This window comes from Chinchilla lanigera, unplaced genomic scaffold (genome assembly GCF_000276665.1).
Source record: "Chinchilla lanigera isolate Chin_1 unplaced genomic scaffold, ChiLan1.0 scaffold00043, whole genome shotgun sequence".
Lineage (NCBI taxonomy): Eukaryota > Metazoa > Chordata > Mammalia > Rodentia > Chinchillidae > Chinchilla > Chinchilla lanigera.
This window is the reverse complement of record NW_004955444.1, coordinates 17,789,767-17,816,509: the sequence shown is the minus strand read 5'-3', so window position 1 is coordinate 17,816,509 and position 26,743 is coordinate 17,789,767.

Below are 26,743 nucleotides of genomic sequence, written 5' to 3'. Positions count from 1 at the left end.
TTCCAGGTAGAGGCTCAGGGAGGCCCAAGGCCAGGACTGACCATTGAGTTGCACAGCAAGAAACCCTGGGTCACAGGTTTGGGGAGAAATTGGGAGGACGGGAGGCACCAGGTTCCTCCTTTCCGGTTCTCTTCTTGCCTGCTGGAGTTGGTGGCAATTTGCACAACTCCCGGGTGCTGCCTTGACTGTGGCCTGCTGGCAGCCATCGCCTGCCCCGGTGTGCTCCACTGCACACCAGTGAGGGTTGCAAGGTCAGAGCCGGAGCTGTCATCTGTCAGCCTCCTTTGCCTGGACTTTAAACGCAGCCATATTTATTGGAAGCAAGAGACGCAACCAAGCTAAAGATGGTGTCCAAGGTCGGGCAGAGGAGCTGTGGGGCTGGCACAGCAGTGGACAGAGGCTTAGACCCGAGTGCAGCCTTCTTCCTCCTCTTCTGTCTCACATTCGTGTACTCGTATATGCCTCGGGGGCCTGACGTTCAGCCTCCTAAATCCGCTTCAGGTGTCTTCCAAGAGGCCTGGGGTAACCCTCCCTCATCCTCTCTAGCCTTCCTGTCTGTCCCAGAGTCCAGCGAAAGAGTTCGCTGATTTGGTTCTTCTGTCCCATGAAACACCAAGTAGCCTTCAGTTCCTGGGGAAGAAAGAAGAGTCCACCTCTCTCCATGCTGTCTTGATTTTTTTTTCTTCCTAAACTTAGATTCTTGGTAAGCAGGTGGTTTTGAGTCCTGGAGCAGCACGTGGGGAATAGGAAGTGAAAAACACTAAGTGGGGCATCAGGAAGAAAAGGAACTAGGGACGGGACTCAGGATGGGCGCCACTGCCTCTGCCTTTGTCCTAAGAGCCCCAGATTGGGAAAGGGACAATCCTGTTTGTAAGTAAACTCCTTTGCCCTATCACTTGCTTATTCCACTTCTTTTTTGTGGGCGTGGTGGAAACCGCCCCCCGCCAGCTGTGTGCTTTCTGGAAGTTCTGCAGTGGGGTCGTGACCTGTCTGGCCGGGCCACACCCAGTTCTCGTTAGGGTCTCTGCCTCCTTTCTGCCTGCAGGGGCTTTCTTCACAGGGGCTCTTGAAGTTGATTATGAGCTGATCTGCACTGCGGCACAGCCTGCTCTCATGACTCTGTAGCCCGTTGGAAAGCACCCAGAATGGGAACTTTGGAGCTGCAGTTCCAGCCAGGGAGGAGGGAAGGCTTAAGAGACACCTGCCTTGCTCAGGATGCCCAGATAAGGGCAGCGCCTGAGTGGAAGCAGCGCCTGGGTCACATGGCCCCGGGCTCCTCCCAGGCACTCCTCCTTCCACTCCTCCACTAACCTCACCAAAAGAGGGACAATGCTACCTTTTTCAACTTTGATTATCTTCCAGTATAGAGAGACTTTTGCTTTGTTATTATATCAAGCTATCTGCAGTTACAGGAAACAAGTCCTTCTGCCCAAACCCTGCCATTCCACCTTGCCCTTGATCTCACAAGATCCAGCTCTGGATTCTGTGATGGTGGGTTAGAGCCTGACTCTGCCATCGACTGCCTGGGAGATCTTGATAACTGTCTTGTCTGATTTTTCAGACCCGCAGTCAGCTCTGTTGGGAAATGAGGATGATTATGTCACATATCTCCTTGAATTGCTATGAGAATTAAGTGAGACCATTGAAGTATGCCTAGCCTCGCACTGGATCTTGCAGACCAACTTCTCCTCAAGTGCTCCCTGCCCTTGGCTTCCAGTCTCCTTCTTCCCAACCTGCTTGGCTTCCTCCTTGCTCCTGTCTTCCTCTGTCCACGTTCTGGAGGCCTCCATCTCTGCCTTCTGCCTTCTCTCCACCTTCTCTGTTCTTCTTGATGTAAGCAAGGGGGTTCCTGTTGGCGCTGCAGTTAGCTTACCCTCAGCCATCCTGTGGCTATCAGCAGTAGATGGGCCAGCTCCGTATCTCCACCCCTTAGCTCTCCATGGCTGGCACCCTGTGACTGTCAGTTCCATTTTGACTTCCTGTGCTATCAAAAACCAAACCACTAACAGCCACATTATCACCTTTTCTCTCAATCACAAATCTTTTCCCAACTTCTGAATGTGTTGCCCCATTCCTGAAGGCACGCTGCTTCCATCTCCCCCCAGATACCCTTCTTAGTCCTCGTCCTCATCTCCTGAGATGCACCTCTAAGCACCTTGGTTCGTGTTGTCTCCTTCTTACAAGTTTTTTTTGTGTGTGTGTTTCTGAATTTTCATACACACCTAGTTTCTCAACACTTTGTGGCCTTGGAGAGAGTGGGCATTCTGATCAGAGCTTCCCTGCTTGGAGCATGCTTTCTTCTTCACCACACACTCTCGCATGTGCAAGCAGAGATATTTCGGTTTAGTTCCACCACAGGTGCATGATAGGACAAACCTGCGGCAGGGCCTGTCAGAGTGACTTTCAGGAGGGCCCGGAAGAGCCTGGGCAAAGACTAACCCTAAGTATAAGAGTCAGTAGTAATAAGAGTGTAAGCTACTGGCTGGGATTATTACCGATGTTGTTTCCTGGCCTCATTGTACATCTTCTCTTTCAGACTTATTCCAGACATTTTTGGAGTGTGAGCTGCATTGAAAATGAGAAGACCTGGTTCACTGAAATATCTCTGTGTTGTTAGAAGCACAAGAGTAATGCGTGGATACGTTTATTCTTCCGGTGTTTCCTAAGCATCCACTGTGGGCTCAGTGTCGGGGACGCAAGTGAGCAATGCATAGAGACTGTGAACCTAAAAGGTAAAATTCCAGTGGATATGGTCACGTACAGGAGGTCACAGGACCACATGTTGCAGGTACTTCACCTTAATCTTGAAGAATCAGATAAGGCCTGTGGAGGACAAACATTGAAGCGGAGATGTGGGAAAGCAGTAGAAATCTGCCAGGTAGAGGAAGCAGTCCATGCTGAGAGGTACAAGGTACACAGAAGTCCTTCCAGCACAGAAACCTGACATTTTTGAGGAACTGAAAGAGATTTGGCCTGCACAGGGTGTGGGCAGGATGCTGAGAGGCAGGACTGGGGAGGGTACAATGAGCAGGGCCCCGTAGACCATGCACAAGAGTTCTGCTTTTACCCTAAAAGGCAAAGGAAAGCCATGGAGGGTTTTAGAAGCTACCTGTCTCTGTCTCTGTCTCTGTCTCTGTCTCCCTCTTTCCCTCTGCTTCTCCCTTCCTCTCTCTCTCCCTCTCTCTGTGACATGTGCACTAGTTAGACTTCAGTATTGGAGCCATTGGAGGATGCAAGGCCAGGGCAGGGACCCCAGAGAGCAGGGCTGTTCACTTCCCAGATGAGAGGTGATGGCCCCTGGCCTGGGGGGCGGGGGAGGGTAAGGGGGCTGCAGAGAAGGGAATAGCTCGGGGCTGAACTGAGAGGATTTGTCATGGGGTTAGAGAAAGAGGTGAGGAAGAGAAGGTAGCACTCAATCTCTGATTTAAACACCAGGGAGGGGCTCACTGACATTCAGAGTCTAGAAACAGAGGATACGGAGGGACGGGGTGGATTTGCTTTTCTGCATACTGACTTTGAAGTTCCTGAGAGACATACATGTAGACGTGAGTTTGAGAGCGCTGGCCATCAATGGCAAGCCCAGACACAGATTTGACAGAATGATTCCCATAAATTGTGTTCATTTCTTCTGGAGTCTGAGATGCGTGATTGTAAAGAAAAAAATTCACTCAACCCAGGTCTTATCGAATGTGGTATGATTTGAATACAGAGGATTTCACAGGTAGCCTTGCTCACAGGGAGCACAGAGCAAAGTGGGCTCTTCTTTCATTTCTGGCCCCGCCCCTTGTACAGCACTCGCTTCTGCTTCTTTTGGATCCTCTACCCTCTATAACTTTGCTGTCTCTAGAACTGATTCATGTTTACCCCCAGCAGACCTGACACACATCAGAGTGGAAAAGCTGGCTATGGGCTTTACCACAATGTATACATCACTTTATTCAGTGTTGCAGAAAGGATCTGATTGGTCAGTGAGAAATTAATAGCATGGTGGCTTTGTGTCAAGTGACCATTTTTGGTCAAAGAAGTGACAGCAGTGCGTGCGTGCATGCGTGCGTGTGTGCGTGAGATATTCTGTGTAAAGAGCGTGGTCTGTCAGTGGGAAGGTAGAGGACGGAACACGTAGCAGAACAGAATGTTGTTTACTTACTTGTCTAACCTAAAGAATGTCGGCCACACTGCCACTCTATGTTTCAAGTAGCAGGACTGGAGCTTGTACAGACATAACTGAGTGTAAATGTCCTCCGACTGATAAAATCTTGGGAAATTTTCATTTTCTGTTCTCTCAAAGTTTTAGTTTCCTACTCAGTCAAAAATCAGTGTCAAGTCTTCTTTGTGGAGAGAGAATTAAATGAGATAATTCTGTGAAATGCCCAACAGAGAGTAGGCAGCACTGCGCGAATGCTCTTTTTCTCCTGTTACTTCTCCTTTTTGCTTGCTCAAATTATTGTTTTCTCAGAAAGCAGGAAATACACTTGTTAAGTCATCTTTTTGATGGTGATACTAGTGTGTGAATATTAACAAATGTCTGTGGAATTATATGTTTATTCCATTAAAAAGTAGTTGCAATCATTCAGTAACATTTTGGAAAGTTGAGATGAAAAAAAGACATTTACCTCTGTAATTCTGCTACCTAGATAAAGATAATACACCATTTGATTTTTTCAGCTTTTTCCTGTTCTTTTTTTGTTTAACCCAATCATGATATAGATACAGTATTGTAAGACACTGAAAACTAATTTGCAGAATAAACGATATATATGTTAAAGGCATTTGATTTTCACAAATCTAAAATATTGGTTGACATCCTATTCTGATTTCCTCAGTTGTCCAGAACATCTTGGAGGGTGGGGCAGTGTTCATTCCATGGGAACCACATTAGGATCTATGAACTACAAATAATATCCAGGCAAGAGCTATGGCAGCCATTCAACACTTTGATATGTTAGCTTTAATGCATGGCTAAGGAGGCTAAGCCATAGGTTTCATCATCTCACGAACTGATTATTCTCACTTCCACAGCTAAATTTTATCTTAATCTTCATTTCCACCTGGTAAGTATCAGGGGTCAGAAGAGAATATAGAGAGTTCAGTGAAAATCCATTACCATCACCAGACAGTGAACTCAGTGTCTTCATCTTTGACTCTTTAGGATAAGAGTGATAATCAAGGGAGTGAGCATAATTAGAATATTCAATAACTGAGCAATTCTTAAATTCTAGAAGGAAAATTCTAGATCTGGCTAGAAGGAAAATAGTTCAGAACTACCTCTTTCAGGCATGTTGCATGTAAACATGTCTCTAGCTTTAACCCTAGAGAAATAGGGTTAAAGAGCTCCAAACTGATGAAAACTAGATAATCCCTTCAACAGGGATTTCTTTCTTTAAATTAATACCTCTCAGCTGGTTGGAGTTAACCATTCTGAGAAACGTAAATTGTAGCTACCAGCTGTGTCATGATTTGACCAAATCTTGGAGAAGATCTTTCCTAAGTGCTTATAAGAGGTTGGAGAAATTTGGAAATATGCTCATTGTCTCAGTCCACTCAGGCTACTATAACAGAATATCATAGACTGGGGGCTTACCAACAATGAAAGTTTATTGCTCACGGTTATAAGTGAGACTGAAGAAGACAGACTTGGTGTCTGGTGAAGCCCTACTTCCTGGTTCACAGTTGGAGCCTTCCAGCTGAGTTATCACATGGTAGAAGGGGTGAGGTGTCTCAGGCTTATTTATAAAGATAGTAATCCCATTCATGAATGGTTCATGACATCATAACCACCCCAAATGCCCTTCCTAATACCATCACCTTAAGGATTCAGATTTAACACCTGAATTTTAGAGGGAAACAAACATTAGACCTTAGCACCCAGTAGCTCATTTATCTAAGATCATCTTAGACTGTACATCAATTTTAAAGATTTAAAAAATTCTACTGAAGAAAAATGCACCATGTAATAGGGCAATTTTGCAGTGATACCAAATATCACTGGGCATCTGAGGTCAGATTTACCAGTCTTAGCTGTGCCACTGCTTTTTGTGCATGGTGCTTTCTTTCGGGGGTGACTCACACGTGCGCCCAGCACTCCTTAGAATCCCATGGAGAACATGCAGGCTGTGAAATACTTTTGTATCCAGGTGACATGAGTTTGTGCCACACTGATATTACTCTTCACTCTGTGTTTCAGCGAAAGCCTGAAAAAAATCAGAGGCCTTGGATCTTTCACGTGGTGACCATTTGTCAACACTCACACATCCATGATGCTGGCTTAATTGCACACTAGAGGAGAAAAGATATAGCACTGATGCTCTTGGGCTGCTTTTGCAGTACCAGAACCCCTCCCCCAGTCTTCTTTCTTTCTCATTTGCAAGATGGCACAGTTCAGGCTAAGCACTCATATCTGAGGCCTAGTTGAGCTGCTGTGTGATATTATTCTTGCTTGTTACCACCCTGATGGCATCAAATGTCCATATTGCTTTTTGCCTGATTGGTCTAACCTGGAAGAGGATCAGCTTTGTACATGGGGCATCTTGTGGTCTGAAATGTGAGATTTGTTTTAACAAATCACTCTTAAGTATTATCTCTCCAAGGGAACCAGAGAAACACAACTGCTGGATTTCTTCCTGGCTCCTCCCAGTGTCCCACTTTCTCCCGCTGCTTACAAACCACCTCCCCCTCCCCCATAATACTCTCTGAGCTCTCAAATCACTTCCTGGGCCCCTGAGTCAGACACCAACTGGCTCATTGTGGCTTTCGGGGAGTGGAGGATGTTGGAAGAAAGTACCATTGTGCAAGTTTACGAAAGGGTCAGCGATCTGAAAAGACCACAGCTGAACTGAAGGACTCCTGCGTTGGGACAGTCCTTTTAGACTAGCCCAATGCACATTCTTACCACTGCAATCTTGGAGCTAGAGCGAACGAGCAGAATTCCAGTTTTTGTTTGTTTGCTTTATTTTTAAGTGCGATTCTTCTGCTTCCCAAGAATTCCCACATGAAGCTTTACATATTTTTCATGCCAGCCTCATTCTTGGCCACCTTTGTTCCCTAGCGGGCTTGCCTGCCTCCCCTTAACAGCTGGACACATCACCGTTCCGTTTTTCTATTGGTTGTGACTGAAGTAGCTTGAGGTCAATTATTTCCCTAGCAATTGACAAAGAATCTCGATGAAGAGGAAAGTGACATTGTCCCTTAAACAACACTGCTCCCTCCTCCCCGCCCTCCCGGCTGAGGCTGAGACACGGGCGGCACTCCTTTTGCAAGGAGCCCAGCAGGGCAGTGGCGGTGGGGTCTGTGGAAGTGGGTGTGGAACATATGGTAAGTGGAGGAAATATTTATATTCATGGCGAAAGAGCAGAAGATCCAAAGAAGGTCGTTCCACAGAGATTTCAGGCAGGAGACACGGACTTGGGATTCTGTCTTTGGCCCAGAAGCAAGCAGCGAATTTAAAGAAAAAGTCCTGTTTTGTCGCTGTCCCTGTCACCTTTACTCCTCAGACCAGAACTGTTGGCTGTTGGAAAAGGGAACATCCCTCCTCCTAAGCGTCAGCACAGTGTGACACTGGATCTTCCCAGGCTCCAGTCGCCTTCCCCTCCCCCTGCTTCCGCCCCGCCACCACCCGAACTCAAAGCCGCTGTCCCTGGTGCCTGCGCCTCGGGCCTGTGGGCCGCCTTTGTCGCGGTGACTGGGCGACTAGCTGAGGCGGAGTGGGCATTTGGGGCGACAGTTCAGGGGGAAGAGATAAATAATTAACCGGTGTAAGAGTATTCTCTGACGAGACACACGAAACCCTCATTGCCTTAGTGCTTTCCAGCCCGCATTTCGCATCACAGCTTCCTAAGAAAAGTAAAAGGCCCTCTTGGTCCCCGAGGGGCAAAACTCCTCCTGGAAGCCTGCGCGGGAGAGCGTGCGCGGTCGGTCGCCGCCCCTTCGCGGGCTGCGGCTCCCTCGCAGCCACGCGCGCCGCGAGGCCCGACGCCACACGTGCGCGTCCTCCGGGCGGACGAGGCGCCACTGTGCGAGCTCGGCCGCGCGCTGTGGCCGGGCGGAGGCACCGAGACGGCTGGGGGACGCGTGTGCCGACCTGCGTGTAGAACAGAGGAAACCGGAGGGAGGATCGTTTCCCCTTTCGCCTAGGAAGCCACCCCCCTCCTCGGGTGCACAGGAAGAGGTGGCCGCAAGGGCAGGAAGATGTGAAACTGGGGGACCTTGGGGAGACCCTGCCCTGCGGCGCAGCTCCACGGCTGTACTATCCCCTAACTGTGCTTTGGGGGCCTCCTCCGTCCGGCTCATCCTACTTGCGAAGGGGGACAGGGTACAGGTGCGACTGGGTGCTCACTTGGGAGGGGTCCCCACGGACCCCATCGATGAGCTGCCCATACACGAGCGGCCTGCTGCACCCCGGCCACGCTTAATGGATTCTGGCAGATAAAAGAGCCCAGCTACCTTTCTTTCCTATAATGGCCCCTGAGGCTAATGTCTTAAAGAGGAAACAAACGGATTGTTTTACAGCACAGAAGGGGGGCAGGCGGTTGGGGAGGGGCACTCGTCACCGGGGCGGGAGAGGTGGCCCGGCTTCTTAACCCTTCGCATCGCGCGGCCTCCGCGTCTTTCTGTGTGGCCCAGGCATCGAAGACCTGGAAAGCGGGGAGGGGCTACAGTGCCGGCGGGGACCGCCCTGGGACTCGCCCTCGGGCGCACCTCCCTGCCTTCCAAAGCTTCCTTCCTAGAGCTTGCGAACCGAAGAAGGAAAAGATCGGGGATCCTGTATTGGTTTGGTGCAGTTTTGAAAGTCACTGAGGGGGTCATTTTTTGCAAGCCGCGGGACACGCGCGATCCAGCCACCGAGACCAGAAGCTTGGCAAGGGGGATCCGGGCGCGCCTGGGGCCGGGTGGACCTGGGAGAGATCACCCAGACGAGGTCCGGGCAGCTCTGACAGGCGGGGTCACTTGGCGGCTGAGTCTTCAGGTGTGAGTGGTGTGTGTGCTGTGGGGCGACTCTAAGAGGAAGTTTACCCTTGTAAACTGCAGAGAGAGAGGGAGAGTGCAGTGGTCGCTTCTGTTTCCTGTCTTTTTGTTCTGGCTCCAGGAAAAGATCAAAACAATAGTTAAATAGCAATTGAAGACGAATGACTTAAGAAATAAATAACTCTACAACAAAAATGCCACAGGGATGGTGTTTAAAAACCCTTTATTATGGAAATCCGTGAACAGAAAAGCAGAGAGATGCAGCAAGTCCCAAATCTGAGGGTGCATCAGGACTGCTGAGCACGATTCCCCGGAGGGCTTGGTGAAGCAGGCTGCCGGGCTCCAGCCACAGCGGTGCTTTTTTGTTTGGGTAGATCTGGGGTGGCCCCAGTCTGAGAATTTGCAGCTTGATAAATTTCCCAGGTGCTGCTGCTTCCGGTCTGGAAGGGACACTTTTGAGACCCACTGATATAATAATCCCTCTTCCAACGTCAATATCTACACCATTTTCTCAGTCAGGTTTCTTCCCTCTCCTCCCCCAACATTTTTGGTCTGCTGGAGGCTTTTAGAGTAAATCCCAGCCATCCCGTCATTTCACCCGCAGGGATGATTTTTAATTCAGCAGTTGAAGCCTTTCATATGCTTTTAGGGAGACCAGCATCTCCTCTGGTCATTTTGAACTGGGCAGCTTCTGGCACCTTTCTCTGTAAAAGCCATGCCTACATCTTGGTGCGACCACCTGTCAGGAGTTCCTCCGCAGAGCTTGTCAGGTGCCTGAGAACCACTGGATCTGGCAAGTTGGCTTTGTCTGGCCTAGGGTACCACCTGCTCTCCATCTTACAGCTTCATGTCATTATTTCCAATCTGTCATCATGTGTTCTCCTGACCTTTGCATCCCCTAGAGTGTTTTCCTAACAAGGTATCTTAAGGTATCTTCACCCAGCACGGAGCATTGGTGCTCACAACAATGCAAGCCCGCAGTGGAATCAGTCATGCTTTGTCTGAGGGTCCTGGGCTTATACTCCAGGGGAGCTGCACTGGGATCCCTCCCCTTTTTATAATTGCTGGTTTTTGGAAAAGGAGGTAACAGCCACAGCTTCTAGGAATTGCCATCACTGAGGCCCAGCCGTAACTCTCATCGTTAGTGGGTCTGACACAGGCTAACTAACTGTGTTACTTTTGTTCCAGAGAGGTTCTGAGTTACCTTTTATGGTCTACTTGGTTGAACTTCAACGTGAGGCTTCTACACGGACTCCGTGACCCTCCGTCGAGCCATTCACTATTCTGCTTTAAAGTCCCAACTCCTTGTCCCAGCTCCGCCTAATCTTACCCCCGTATCAGTCAGGTACATTCGGAAATATCCTGGGCAGTAGCAAAGTTTACTCTCTTAAATGTTGGTGGTTCTCTTTCCTTTCTAACTCTCCAGGAAGCTATGCAAATTTTTCCTTTCTTCCTCCGCTGCTAAAGAAAGCCCTGGGGATAGAATAGACTCCTGTGCCCCAGGTCTCTGGTCCTGTTTTCCTATGTTTTTCTTCCTTTGCCAGCCTAGAATTGCCTGTTGCTTTCTGTTCTCTTCTGGGTCTTTTCACTTGACTTTACTTTTCTAGCCTTTCTCAAAGACACAACCAGCATGTGTTTGCTCCCTTTCAGGTCCTTTTGCTCCTAATTTTGTTTTCGACCTCTCCTTGATGCCAGCTGAGGTAGCAGTTTTTCTAATTTTTCCAGGAGGGGAGGCAACATGATGCTGGGGAACAACTGCTTATTGGAAAATTTGAATTTGATATAGTTTCCCTTTCAATAGCTCGTTTTGCTGGATTCAACCTCAGGAGCTTTGATTGCCTTATTTGTTTATTCTGTGAATTTGTAAGAGCCTGTACTCCATGCTAGGCACTTTGGAGGTGCTGGGGTTATGGCGCTGAACAGTGCAGCATGATCCTTCCCTGGCCTTCCATATCTCATGTTCCACATCTGAGGAGTCAACCAATTGTGGATCAAATATATTAGAAGAAAAAAATTGTTGTACTGAACATATATAGACTGTGACTTTTCACTAAACAATGTCAGATGGCAAGTATTTTCATAGCATTTACATTGTATTAGATACTATAAGTAATCTAGAGAGAACTTAAAGTCTACAAGAGGATATGAGTAAGTTATTTGCAAATATGTTACTGCTTTATATAAGGGATGTGAGCACCCACACATTTTGGTATCCTCAGGGTTGTCCTGGAACAAACTGCCTGAGGATACGGTGTAATTATAAATAGATGATAGTCTGGGTGGCACATTAAAAGAAGTAAGTAAAACAGCATGCTGGAGAGTGGCAAAATGCTGAGATAAAAAGTCAAGGCAAGGTGGTGGTGGGATACAGCCAAGCAGGGGATGAATGAAGTTGGTATTTTAGATAGCATAGCCAGGCTTCTCTGAGAAGCTGACCCTGAGTGAAGGCCTAAAGGAGGGAAATCGTCTGTTGGATGGGGATAGCAATATTTTACAGATTGTGTCAGTAGTGGGGAAGACACATGGTACATTCAGGGACAGCCACTTGCCTTTGTCTCGTCAGTAACTCCTAAAATTGCAGCTGTTGAAATCTCTGAGTAAGCCCCAGGCTCTCTTCTCTGTGATGGCTTTGGTGGCTGTTTTTCCTGCTCTGCATTCTCTGGGTCAGCCTGTGGCCTGGAGGTGAGCCCTGTGGGAACCCGGCTGGGTACTTCCTGGGGAGGCTGGAAGAAGCACCAATGGGCAGGGCTGTAAAAGATGTCACTCTCTCCCTTACATTCTTGTGGTCTCAATGACAATGCAAAGGAACTGCTAACGCAGTGGCTGATTTTTAATAAAAGGAGGTGACAGTGGTCATGGGAAAGTTCCCAGCGAGAAGAAGGGTGAACAGCTCAGCAGAGGCAAGCACTGAAAAACTAGGGTGTAACCACAGTGCTTGTTGATAATCATTAAAGTGGCGAAGCCTTTTAGCAGTTGTACTGAGTGCTGTTGCTGAGCGGTAGACCAGAAATCCTGTTTCATGCCCTGTGCTGGTCAGTGGAGGCATATGTAGGTCCTGTTCAGCACACTCTTGGCCTAATCCTTCCTCCTACCTCCCACCCCTTGGAGGTCATTCTCAGGGTTGCCCTGCAGATATTTTCGGAAACTCCTATATGCAGTTCAGACCTGTGACGATCATGCTCCTTTCAACCTCCACTCTGCCCTTAGAATGTTGCAGGGAATAAGAAAAAAGGTAGATTGAGTATACCCCTTCAACTCTTGGTGGTTCCCAGTTATGCCATGTCATATGCCATGTCACTGGAGGGGCCTTGGGACCTGTTCCTCTAAAGCAAGACTGCCTGACTCTGTTCTTTTTGTTGTTATTAAGAGCTACATTGGTCACGGCAATTTTGAGACTCTATGTAGCTGCCATTCTCCATCCAGTCTGAAAAGGGAAGCTGCTACTTTAAATCCAGAAGCAGTCCTGCCTCTGGGCTGCCATTGTACCTGGCATGGCAGGTGAATGGTGAACCACAGGGGTGTTCCTCATTTGTCCGGGTGGAGCTGTAGAAGTGAGCCCTCGGCGGTCTGCTCCCTGGTAAATGCTTCCTGCTTACAGCCTCTTAGAAGAAGCTCTGGGCAGGGGCACGGGCACAGGCATGAATAAGGGGAGAGCGGGTGTGTTTCTTGTCTCTGTTTTGAAAAGGTGGCTAGACTGTTAGCCAGAGCCTCTCAGAAAGAATTCAAGAGCCAGACTGTGCTGGAGGCAGCCATTCCACTTAACACCTTGTCCTGGGCTCACTCTGTCAGCGTGCAAGTCAGTGTCACCGGCTGACAGGAAGGGAGAAGCTAGAGGATGTGGTTACTTTGCAAGACCCTAGTTCTATTACAAGATTACAAAGAAAAAAACTTGTTGCAAAACACATTCATGTTACAACTTAATTGGTTTGTACCAGTTCAAGCAGTTTTTGTGTGTAAACTTGAATATTACATGGTTTCTCTTATATGAGAACCTGAACTAGAAATGAAGAGCAAAACAAAAGATAATAGGAAGTAGGGCAATAGATCTTTCTCAGAGGGGAAGGGGAGAAGAGATGGAGGGGTGGGGAGGGAGTGGAAGAGAAAGGGCTGGAAAGAAAAGGAGTTAAGATGTGTTATGTACCTGTACCAGCTCCCCACGAGGAAGTAAACAACATGGACTGCAAGCAGACAAAAATCATAAAACAAAATGAAACTATGGTGTGTGTGTGTGTGTGTGTGTGTGTGTGTGTGTGTGTGTGTATGTAGATGTTTTCCTGGGCTTTGAGCACAGTATACTTTTGTAGTCAATGACTGGTTACTCTGATCAACATGTTCACCAAGAAGGACAGTATTAGTTTGTTTCTGTACTAGTTTGCTAGTGCTGCCAAAACAAAATACCCCAGATTGGGTCTCTTAAATGAGAGAAATTTATTTTCTCACAGTTCTGGAGGCAGAAAGTCCAAGATCCAGGTGCCAACGGCATTGATTTTTCTAAAGCCTTTCTCCTTGACTTGCAGAGGTGTCTTTACACTGCTTCACTAGGTTGTGTACCTGTGTCTCAATATTCTCTTCTTGTAAGGACACCAGTAACATGGTATAAGGGTCTACCAAAATGGTTCCATTAATATCATTAAGTTAATTAGTTTTCAAAGACTTCTTCTCCAAATGCATTCACATTTTGGGCTACTGGAGTTAGGGCTTTAACATATAAGTGGGAGGGGTCCCAGTTAAGCCCTTAACACTTGCCAAGTGTCATATCCACCACATAGAATAGGTCCTTGGAGTTTAGGAAGTCCAAAGGTTTAACCTTTCAGAGAAAGTATTAATAGTTTTTTTTTTTTTTCCTGAGGAGAAGAAACAGCTAAAACACTTTAGTCCCTTTCCGAATCAGTTATGCCTTATTAAAACATTTACATATAAAATGGAAGTATTGTGTTAGGGTAATCAAATTTGTTTCTATTTCACAAATGTGTTACATCTTCCTTATCAAAAATTACATGTGCAAAATGAATAGAGACCCTGCAGGAATGTTGTGTCTTGGGAACTACTTATGCCAACCTCTTTATTTTGGAGTGAGAAGCCAGACTCAGGGAGACAAAGGGAGCTGCTGAAGCCACCCCTGAGCTGCAGTCCCAGGGCAGGGGAAAGCCTCACCTGCCCTCGTCTGCCTGGGATGTGCATTGGTTGGGATGGTGCTTAGGTTTAGTCGCACTGACAAATAGACTGAAGTTGTCAATGAGATCATGCTCCCATCTTAGTTGGGACTTTTGCTACTTTTTTCAGACAATACTTTCCTTTGTTTGTTTTTCTGATAAATCTTGCAACTGGTGCGGATTTCTTCTGCAGCCTCTATGATACCCACATGGTACAGGCAGCTTTTCATCCTGCTTTGCATCTCCGCCCACAGTGCCCACACAGAGAAGATTCAAGACAGGTTGAGTTCTAGCGTCTTCAGTTCTTCTGAGCACCAATACTTTATTCCGTTTTCTATAAAAACAAATTCAAAAGCCCCCAGTCAGGGTGCTGCTGGTTTTGGCAGGAGGCAGGCTGGCACGAGCTGGTCCTTCCTGGCCTCCCACGGTTCCATGTCCACCGGCTGCTGGGGGAAGAGCCCCTTGGAGCCCACCTGGGAGGTGCTGCTGCTGTTCAGGAACTGGCCGTCGGTGCGCATTTATCAGCACCACATGCTGGATTTGGGCTCTGATGTGAATAAACATTTTAGGTTGCACCAATGTCACCCAGAGGCCAAATGGTGACTTCATTAGTCAGCTGTTTCCTTATTGCAATTAAAATTAGGATGCACAGATATTTACTTAGGTTTGAGAAAGGATATGGTATTGTTTGATATGTGAAAGGGTTAGTGTGTGTGTGTAGTTTTTTAAAAGAGTAATTCCCCAGAGTCCTGAGATAGATGGTTTCTTTTTCAATGACATGGAATCCCTTGGCCCTTCCTTGCTGTCAAGACTGAACTTGCCATCTGCTCCGAGATGCTCTGGGTCAGTGCCCGGGATTGTCTAGCAGAAGTCATGCCCTCTGGCTTTTCCATATCTTCTCTTTTTCCAAAGCAGCAACTCTCACCTTTTGCCCTCCTCACCTGCTTCTCCAGCACATATTCCTTGAACAAGATTCCTCACTTCCACCTTAACACAAGTCTCAAAAGTTTTCCTCTTCTTAAACTGGGTGTGGTGGCACAACCTATAATCTCAGCCATGCAAGACTAAGGCAGGAGGACGATAAGGGGAAATTTAGTGAGATATCTTAAAATAAAATCAACAGCAGCAAGAAAGGGCTGGGATTGCGGCTCAGGGACAAAGCACTCTCCCGGTATACACAAAGCGCTGGGTTTGATTACTAGTACTGAAAAAATTTTTTCCTCTATTTAGGGAAGCATAATTAGTTTCAAATCCTTCTCCTCTTATTGGAGGTTTTAAAAATTTGTAGTGAGATATATACGACATAATATATACCATTTTAACCATTTATAGGTGTAAAGACAGTGGCATTCAGTACATTCATGGTGTTGCCACATCATTAACCCCATCTACCTCCGGAACTTTTCCACCTTCTCAAACAGATATTCTGGACCTGTTAAATATTAACTCTCCACTGTTCACTGTCTTCAGCCCCTAAGAGCGACCATTCTAATTGCTATATTTATTAATTTAAAAAAACCAGGTGCCTCATGTAAATGGAATCATAAGTGTTTGTGCTTTTGCCCATTGGCATAATGTCTTTAAAACTTACTCATGTTGTATCATGTTTCAGAACTTAGTTCCTCCTGTAGGTTGAGTAAATTTTTATTGTATGTGTATGTCACATTTTGTTTATACATCTGTTGATGGATGTTGGCATTGTTTCCATCTTTTGAGTATTGTGTACAGTACCACGTTAGTATACCTGTATCTTTTTCAATCCCTGTTTTTAATTTTTACATATATACTTAGCAATAGACATGCTAGATCACGTAGTCATTGTATGCTTAACTTTGTGTGGCTCCTCTAAAACCAAATCACTTTTAAATGCCTCATCATAGGTCAAGTGCACCAAGTATAGGGCCACTGTATTCTTATTCGTGAACATAGCATCATTTCTTCACAGGGACAGGACACTGGACGTCCTCTCTCAGCCAGTCATCTCCCTTGGTGGGTGTGCTGCATAGGACACGGATTACTGCTTTCTGGTGCCAGACAGGCAGGACTGAATCCCGGTTTCCTTACTTGCTAAACCTGTCATCTTGGGTGAGTTACTTAAATACTCCGAGAACAGTTTCTAATAAGGGAAGTTATATCTAACATTTTGGGCCATGATACAAATGAAATAAGTGCGGTAAAATGCTTGGCACAGTTTCTGTTATGGGCAAATCCTCAGTCAAGGGTAGCCGTTGTTGTTATCAGGATACATTTACAGATGAAGATGTTGAGACTTTGGGAAGATGACTGTTGCTTTACCTCTTAGCCACTTTTGAAACTTCTCTGTATATGGCTATCTTTACAGGTATGTTGGTAGAATTTAACCTACAATCCTTGTCTGTACCTTGTTCACCTCCTCTATTTTTGTTCATCTCCCCTAGTCTGTTTTCTGCTGCTATAGCTGGATACTATAAACTGTAGCACATAAAGAACAGAGGGTTATTACGACCATGGTTCTGGAGGCTAGATGTATAGGAGGATGGCACTGGCACCTGGTTAGGGCCTTCTTGCTGTAACTTAACTGGCAAAGGACATCGTGTGGCCCCACAGAGGCATACGAGAGTGAGCTTACTTTAACAAGGCCATTCCCATAATAACCTATTAACCCATGGATCTACAAATAAATTATCTACTCATGAGGGCAGAGCTTTCATGACTCATTTCTCTCGCAAAGGTTTTACCTCTAACACTTCTGCATTGGTCAACAAGTTTCCAACATGTGAACTTTAGGAAGACAAAAGTAGCAGCATTATTCATTTATATAATTAATTGGTGATTCTGAGTCAGCTAAAATATTTCAGGAGGCAGCATGACTTTATCCAACACCATTCTTCTACTTACTAACCATGTGGACTTAAGCAGGTCATTGCATCTGTCTAACCTTTTTGCTCTACTATAATAGGAACAATCAGATCAAATGTGAGAGCTTGTGGTTGAAACTATGGAAAGCATGTTAGGAAAGGATGCTAACTGAAGCACTCACCGAAGAGCAATTTCTGTGGTTCATGAAAATAGAGACACTGACTGTGCGGTGGGCCAACTGAATTATGAGACCAAGCTAAGGTGTCAAGGATTATAAAAGGTGTCCCCATTGCTAAGATGTTAACACGTGAGGAAGATACGCATCTCAGAATGATGAACTATAACAGCTGCTTTTTTGTGAGTTCCTAAGAAAACAGGTCTTACAGAAAAAAGAAAAAAAAAAAAAACCCAGAAACTCAGAAACTGCCTTTTAGAAAAGGAGCAAAAAGAATTGGAGCCATTCTGCTTTTCCTGTGAATTAACTGGGGCCCTCAACTGGGACGGCTTTCTTACTAGTCATGGCCAAAGAATTCAGGGAGAAAAAAAAATTCTTTGGAAATGCAAGCTCAGCCCTGGCACAGAGAACAGAAGATGAGCCGCTTTGGGATATGAAACAAAAGACTTGCCTTTTGTTTTGTTTTGTTTTGTTTTCTCTTTCTCATGGCCTTTGCTAGTGGGTGGCTGTCTGAGCAGGGAGTGGGGAGAGAGTCACCTTTAGTCTCCCCAGGTTAACTAAGCCCAAGTACTCATATCCTTCTTACACAGTGTCTTACACAGTTGATCCATTTGAACTTGTCAACCATGGGCAAGTGGCTCACTTCTGATCCTCCAATACAGTAACCTGTTGGGGTCTTGATATAACTTGGAAGATGACCTTCACAATGATTTTGCTGGTGGTGGCTCTGGTAGAATCCAGCACATTCCACTCCTTCGCCAGCGTGCACATGGTCTTCTGGGTTTTTATAAACCAGGCTGACCGTCTCATTAGGCTGATTCTCTCCTTTGAAGAGGATCACAGGTGACTTCCCCTAGATTGCTTGGGCACGCAGCTGGCTGGATTAATATAGTTCAATTTCTTGAGATAGGGAGGTGAACTTTAATAGCTGTAGCCTATTAGCAGTTCTATGCCTAACAGCCTTTGTTTCAGCTGTCTTTTCACTGCCCAAACTCTTAAATTTACCTGTGTCTGCACACTGTCACCCTTCTTTGCCACTGCACTTCTCTGAAGCTACTGGCTCCATCTGTGTATGGGGTCCATGCCTGCTTGTCTTTGCAAGAGCTTCGCTCTGTGACCATACTCCTTCTCTGATATTTTCAGTCTCTTGTTATTGACTTATTCGTACCCTTGGTTATGTATATCCCATAATGAAAAATAAATGCTGACCCAGCCCTTTAAGCCCATCTGCCCTTATATATCTTCCACACTTACCAAATGGCTCATGCAAATCCTACATTCATCTTGTCACCTTGGATCACCATCCCTCTGTACTCTCCTCTACCATTGGCACCCGTGGAATCTGGTCCTTCCAAGATCACTGCAGCCTCCAACCTGCTAAACCCAGTGAAAACACGTTGGTCCTTTTTTTGTTTTTGTTTTTGTTTTTTTTTTCTGGTACCGGGAATCAAACTCATGATGTCGTGCTTGCCAGGCAGGCGCTGTGCCACTGAGCTAAATCCCCAGCCCCCCTTGGTCCTTATCATTGTGGTCTATCTGGGCATTTTACATGCTCCTCATTCCTTTCTCTGGACATCTGCCTTTGGTTTTTCCAGGGCACCTGCCTGGGAAGTGTTCTGGATTGCTGATGTCAGTGTTGGTTAATTTTATGTCAATTTGACTGAGCCATGAGATCCCCACGTATTTGGTTAAACAGTTTTTCTGGATACGCCTGTGAGGGTGTTTCTGGATAGACCAACCCTGAACAAGTAGTGTAAGTAAAACATGATGCTCTCCCCAAGGTGGATGGGCTTCTTCCATTCCTTGAAGACCTTAATAATATGACAGGTCCTCTAAGAGAAACTTTGGTTTGTGTTAGAACACTGGGACATTGGTCTTCTGGAGCTTACATTATTGGCTTTTCAGAGTCTCAGGCATTTGGACTCAGATGAAACCTACACTACCGGCTCTCTTGTACTCTACTTTGCTCACTGCAGACCTTGGACTTCTTTTTTTAGCAATCCTCACAGTAAGCACTGTGTCTTTTCTATTTGTTCCTGTGGAGAATCCAGTCTGATACAGCTATTTACCTTTTAACTCTAATTCTTTGGAAAAGATCCCTCTTTTCTTTTGGGAAATGGACCCTACCTTACTCTGTGTCTATGAAAAGTCTGGTCCTCTCAGCTATGTACTACTTGCCTTAGATCGGCTCAAATACCTGGTTAGGAAGGAATGCCTCTGTCTTGGTTCCTATTTTCTGATCCTCATTTCCATGTGGAGAGATTTTTCACAAGAGCAGTGGTTCTTAAAGTGTGGTCTCCAAGAAGCTGCTAGAAATGCATCTGCTTGGGCCTCATTCCAGACTCACTGAATCTGCCCTCGAGTAGGCTTGGCAAGGTGTTTTATCAAACTCTCTAGGTGATGCTAATGCATATTAAAGTTAGAGAACCACTGCACTGTCTTAACAAGCCTATTATGTTGTTGTTTTGTTTTATATTTTAGATTTATCAACATTCATTCATGTACAGATCTTTGTGTAGACAAGGGTTTTTGTTTTTCTTGGGTAAATACTTAATACTGGGATTGCTGGGTCACCAGGCAAAAATATGTTTAACTTCATAAGAAACAGTCTTCCAATGTGACTGTATTATTTTTGCATTCTCACCAGCAATGGAGAAGACTTCCTCTTGCTACATTTCTTCATCAGTACTTGTTTATCAGTTTTTTTTATTTTAAAGAGAAAAGAACAAAAACAAATTAACAAATACAAAGACATAAACAAAACAACACAAAAATAATAAAAACGATACAGAATTTCAAACAAGGTGATAGGAAATTAACAATGGTTGTTGTATTACATATTGTTATATTCAAATTAGTTACTCAGATAATCAGATATAGGCATGCAAGATTGATGAAACGATTAAACATTAACTGTTCCTTTCAATAAATCAATAGAAATTAGTAGTACAATTATTTTAGCTATCATGTTTGTGTGTGTGTATATATATATGTATATATATACATATATATATATATATAATTTTTCCCTTTTTTCTTCCTTTTCTCTTTTCCCTTATCCCAGTTGTACTTTCCTTTTGAGCAGTTTCTTTCCCTTTCACAATATCTATTGTACCTTTCAGATTTTATTTACTCTTTCAGTTTCTTACATTAGGGAGACAATACACTGTTTACACATGTGAGTCTGATTTATTTCACTTATGGGTATGGTCTCTAGTTGCATCCGTTTACCTATAAAAGCCTCAAGTTTCTCTTTCTTTATAGCTGAGTAATACTCCTTTGTATAAAAATGCCACATCTTTTTTATCCATTCCTCAGTTGATGGGCATTTGGGTTGTTTCCACAATTTAGCTATTACAAACTTTAGCCATTGTAATTAACATGCATGTGCCTGTGATTTCTTTTTCTTTCTTGCTAGTCTCCAAAGGCTGGAATGGGAGGCAAAGTGGCTGAGCTCCATTCTCCCCGACTTTCACCTGCAAAGAAAGTGCATTATGATGAGATGGTACATTGTGATTCCTGTGGCAAGCTTAGCTGGATCAGACGGATGCCCACGCTGTACCCCTGCTAAGTCATCTGCTAGTAGTCCAGTGTTTCCTGGGACTTATTCTCAGGTGCAATAGTAAAAAGCCATATTTGCTAGGCACATGAGTCATGTGGTAAATACGTAAGTCTACCATAGCCCCTCCCCCAAATTTGACATGTGGACTCTACCTGGCTTCTGTACTCATTTCTCAACTGATTCTCAATTTGGGGTGGGAGAGAGTTGCCTTAGTCTGTTTAGGCTGCTGTAACCGGGTGTAACAGGTGGAATGGCTTATAAGCAGAAGAAATTTATTTCTAATTGTTCTCGAGGCTGGAAAGTTGGAAGTGAAGTTGCCGGCAGATTTAGTGTTTAGTGAAAGGTTGCTTCTTGGTTCAAAACAGCACTTTCTGTGTCCTCACATGGCAGAAAAAGCAAGAGTGTTCTGTGGGACGGCTTTTATAGGCCACTAATCTCATTCATGAGGGCTGTATCTTTATGACGTAATCATCTTTCAAAAGCACCACCTCCTAATAGCACTTTGGGGTTAAAGCTTAAATATATAAATTTGGAGGGGACAAAAACTCGGGGACCTCACCTTCCTGGACTCTATGATAGGCCTAGTGCTGGTAAGTGATGGCTGAAGGCCCTTCCTCTGAAGATAACGTCAGGCTGGACCTGCTGGGATCTAGCTTTGTCCTCATGTCATAGAGTTCATCTGAAAATAAAGCCAGCACAAGAAGAGCTGAGTTGAAATATGGTGGAGAAGGAATGGCTAAAGAGAGGGGAAAGGAAAGAGTGATGACATTACTTCACTGTCCCCAGCGTATTATGTGTCCCATCCCTCATCTTTTTAGATAGGGTGAACCAGTAAATACCCTCACATAGTTGAATAAGCTTGCTTTAAATGTTTGCTTCTCATAGCAGAAAGCATCAGTAGAGCACACCTGAGTTTCTCTGCTCTTTTCTACTGTGTGAACTTGGATGAGACTCTTACTGTCTCTGTGCCTCCATCTGCTCATCCGTACGTACGGATGTTAACACAACAGCACTTTCCCGATGATGTTGTAAGAATGGAATGAGTTAACGCTTTGAGCAGTTAGTGGTAGAGGGTACCAGTCACTTCCCTGACACTGTAATGTAGAGGAAGAGAGGTCTATTTTGGCTTAGAGACTCAGTGGGGTCAGTGTCATTCTAAGGTGGAAACACGGGGGCAGAAGGGCCTGGTACTGGAAAGTTGTTCACTTCATGGCAGCCAGGAAGCAGAGAGAGGGGAGGGGCTGGGGACAAGAATTCACCTTCCGAGGGCCCCACCCTCAGTGGCCCACCTCCAGCCAGGCCCACCTCCAAACAGCACATTAATCTATGAACTCATCAAAAGATGAATCCACTGATGAGCACCGTGCTGCTGTGATCCAATCACCTTCCAGAAGTTCCACCTCTGGAAGCATGAGATTTGGGAAGACACTTTAGATTTAAACAAAAACACATAGTGAATGTTCTTCATAAGCACTGGCTTCTATTAACACAACCATGGTCCTTGTTTTCCTCCTGTCTCTCTGGGCAATCTTTGAAATTTTCAGAAGGTCCTCCAGCTTGTCTTAGGTCTTCTCTTCATCACTCTATACTCTCCCAGGCTCTGACCACTGTCTATACAGTGAGAGTTGCCAGACGTGTTATCTCCAGGTTTGACATCTAGCTTGAGGTCCAGATCCAAATACCCAGTGGCTTGTTTGCCCCCTCCAATTAGGTGTGGTTTTATTTTTCTTTTGCTTCATAACAAATTATCATACATTTGCTGTCTCAAGCCAATGTGTGTTTATTATCTTCTGGTCTTTTTGGACCAGGGGTCTGGGCGTGGGTACTGAGGTCTTCTGCTCAGGGCCTTTCCAGGTTGTAGTCCAGGTCTTGGTTGGATGTGTTCTCATCTGAGGTTCAGCTGGGGAGGAATCTCCCTCAAAGCTCACGCAGGTTGTTGGCAGAGGTGACTCTACTGGGCTATGTGAGCATGGAACGTGGGTGTGCTGCTGGCTGTGAAAGGAGGAAGAACATTGCTGGGTGCTGAAGGCCCCCCTCAGCTCCTTGCCTTGTGGGCTTTTCCAGCATGGCTGCTCCTTTCAACAGTGTGTCTCCAATCCAGCTGGCTGATAAAGGGTATTCTATAACATGATGCAATTTCAGAAGTCATCTCCTATCACCTTTGCTATATTCGATTGGCCAGAGGGAAGTCACAGATCCTGCCCATACTCAAGGTGGGGGGAGTATGCAAGGATGTAACTTCCAGGAGATAGGATCAAGGACCACTCTCTCCTTTTACAAGTCCCTGTAGGAGATGTAAACATGGCATCAACATTCAACCAAGGCCAAAAAGCCATCCTGACAATGTTTCAACTAGCAATTATACAATCAATCATCGCCCTGTGGATTTGCCTCCCTCCTAAATGCCTCTGATTCCTTCTTTCTCTCTGCCATGTACACTATAGTAACCACTCGCTTGCCTCCATTCTTTTCTTTCCACTGCAGCCAGAGACATCCTGTTGAAATGTACTTCTGATTACCTCCTTCTCTTACATTGTACTTAAAACCGTGTGGCCCACGTTCCTTAATGGGGCCCATCAGACCCTTTTCATTGAGTTTCTGTCCCCTCCCCAACCTCTACTGTGGGTCTTTATGTTTTCTGTCCCTTACCTGGAACGCTCTTTCTTTCCCTTTGCTGGCTGCCAACAGCTCCCTGGGCTTCCGTGTGCTGACCCTCAGTGCGCACACTGGCCGTTCCTTCCTCACTTGTCCTTATTCTCCTCCCAGCTGTGAGCTAGGGGTACCCCTATGGCTAGCACCATGCTTTTGATGCTGTAAGCCCTCAAGTAACTGACAAGTGAAGAAAATGATAGATGAAACCTTGGCTCTCAGCCTACCCTTAAAAATATCCCCACCCTTCCCTTGCAGCGACATCCAGAATTCAGTCCTGATGGGCTCCGTTCCAGCTGGCAGACCTTTAAAAATTGAAAGTAATATATTAATAGAGAGGCACCTTTGTTTTGGGTAATATTTCTTTCCTATTATGGCCAGTCCAGTCTCAAGACATTTCCTTGCTACTAATATACTTGGGCGACATCAGCACCAGAGTCTCACCTCTTTCCTTCTTACAGAGTGTTTGTCCTTTTGCTGTGTAATTGGAATTTTATAAAAATAGCTGACCAACTGCAGTACATATAGTTCCATAGACTTGCTGGGAACAGTCCCTGTCCACCCTATGGAGGGCCCACAGCTGCTCCCGGACATTCCAGGAGATGCTCTCATCCACTGAGAACAGAAGGAGCATTTGTTCCCTGAGCCCGCTGTGGAGGGACAGCTGAGGCTCACCCAATCCAGCCAGGTCAGCCTGTCTCTGGGCACTGGGGTCTAGTTTCACACAATAAGTGACTGAGCTTAATTGACAGGTGTGAAGTATGCTCTTTCTAACTCGGCTTGATTCTCTTCTGCCTTTCGAGGTGAGGTAAACTCACTTGGGAGTCTAATTAGCCCGTCACATTGGGGTGAGTGTGTGTGCCAGAGAGACCGTGGGGGAGAGAGAAATGTACATTTTGGTATGGGGACAGTGATCGAGGGAGGAAAACAGTCCACTCCAGAGAGACAGTAAGAGAGATGAGAGAGGGAATGGAGGAGCAATGGAAAGAAACAAAGGGAGAGAGAAACAGAACTGGGGGTAAAGAGAAGGACAGATAAGAGGACCAGAGAGCTCATGAACACAGGCACCAGTGGTGGCCTTTTAGTTGGGTTAAGTGCACACAAATGGAAAATGGGATGGTGTAGAGTATCAGTCCCATCTGGAGGACCATGTGTGGAACAAAGGCAAAGTGAGCATCTGTAGAGTTGTTAGCATATTCCCCATGGGCCAGGAGAGAATTCTGGGAGGGAACTGGGCTGGGTGGAACAAGGCCGAGAGGCCTGCAATCTCACAGCAGGAGGTGAGCGTCTCGCCTTAGTCACCTCTTGCACACGTGTGAAGCTGGGCAGATGGCAGAGTGACCACCAAGACATGCTAGAACACCACGGTGAGAACCGCTTATCACAGAGCAAAATCATTCTGAAGACTATTTGGAGTTGGTTTTAGCATAGAGAGAGCCACAAAGCCCAGGGAAACACAAGAGAAATCTTTTTGGACCATCATTGGCTTTTGAATCATCCACTGGGCTTTAAGCAGTAGGGTACCATACGTGCATAAGACAAGCTCTACTGCATACCATTTTTAACTTGGTCCTCACAACGTAACTATGCGGTAGATATTATTTCATCTCCACTGTGCAGATGAAGATACGAGGTGCCGAGAACGAAACCAGGCTTGCGCCGTGCCACACTGCTAGTACAAGGCAGGGCACGACTTTGAAGTCAGGAAGTTCCAGACTCAGCACTCTTCACCACTGTGCATTCTGCCAACTGCGACCCAGCTGTCAGACAGACAAGTCAGTCCATGTCCCGGGCTCTTCCCGGGAGGACGGAGGAGGTTGCACAGGTGGTGGAGAGAGCTGACTTCCTTCCTTGGCTCCAGCATTCATAGTTCAAATTGTGAGATGGATTTTCTGAGTTTCAGTCAGAGGCAATGACCCAGTGCCTGGGCCCTGGCACCACAGCTATGCAGATTCCTCCTCTGTAAAATGCGAACAATACTGGGGCTGTTCTCTCAGGCTTGTGAGCATTCAGCAAGGTATGCATGTAACGGTCCTGCTCTAAAGTAAACCTGCTATAGATGTTACCTATAACTGCTATTTATCAAACGCTAGTCCTTCCTACTTTATGTACTTGTCCCTTAGTCTCCATAGAGGACTGGTTCCAGACCCTCTGCAGATACCAACATCCTTGGGATGCTTAAGAACCTTCTATAAAATGACATAGTATTTGCATATATAACCTATGCACATTTTCCCATATACTGTAGGTCATCTCCAGGTTACTTATAATACCTAATAAAATGTAAATGCTATACAAATAATCAATATGCTATGTAGTTAAGGGAATGATGGCCAGAAAAATGTGTGTACATACTCGGTACAGACACAATTTAAGAAAAAAAATTTAAACCACATTTTGTTGAGTCAATAGATGCTGAACCAGAGGATATAGAGGGCTGACTGCACTTTCTTTTATTTAAAAGTTTTTTTTTTTTTTTTGTACCAGGAATCAAACTCAGGACCTTGCACTTGCCAGACAGGAGCTTGTGCCACTGAGCTACATCCCTGGCCTCCCGATTATACTTTCTATAGGGATGACATGGACTAGTAAATGTGAGAGTGCTTTCCTAACTTGTCTACAGTGTTCGAATATGGATAGTATTAGTGTTCTTATTAAACACACTGACTGAGTGTACGACACAGGCAAGGTGTGTGAAATAACATCTTTATCAGATGATTGGCAAGTGGAGGAAACTATGGTCTGTGGGGTTGGGGGGAGGGAGATATGTAGACAAGAAACAGTTATACCAGATAGACTGTGGAAACTACTACAGCAGAACTCCAAAATTATGCTTTTGGGTTCAGTAGAGGAAGGGATCCAAAATAGGCTTAATTAAAAAAACAAATTTATGAAAAGGATCTGAGACACCGACTGCAGTTGCCCACCCATGGATGTGTGTGAATCATTGAAACTTTGAACAACCCCTGGGAATACATGCTTTGGGACCCCACAACCATGGGACCCCAATACATGCTATACAACGGGCCACTCTTGCTCTTGCCATTGGGAACCAGAAAGGTCCAGAGGCAGCGGAGGAGCAGCTGCTGAACAAGGACTCAGAGAACATGAGAATGCAGACTAAGCCCACGGAGTTAGAGGTCCAGTGGACTGGGGTCACGAGAGCCGCTCGCAAGCTGTAAACCAGGAGGACCTTGCACAATACCTGCAGAGACTCATTGGAAGCCATTCTTCCCCTGACAGTACAGGCTGTGGTGGAGCCTGACAGTACAGGCTGTGAGGATTCCTGCTGCCTGTGCTGACAGTTGGGGAGGGGACACTAACTGGTTGTGGGGTCCCAAAGCAATGGGAAGCTGGAGAGAAAAAGCTACAAAGAATGGCTTTCACCCCAGATAGCTCACTTGA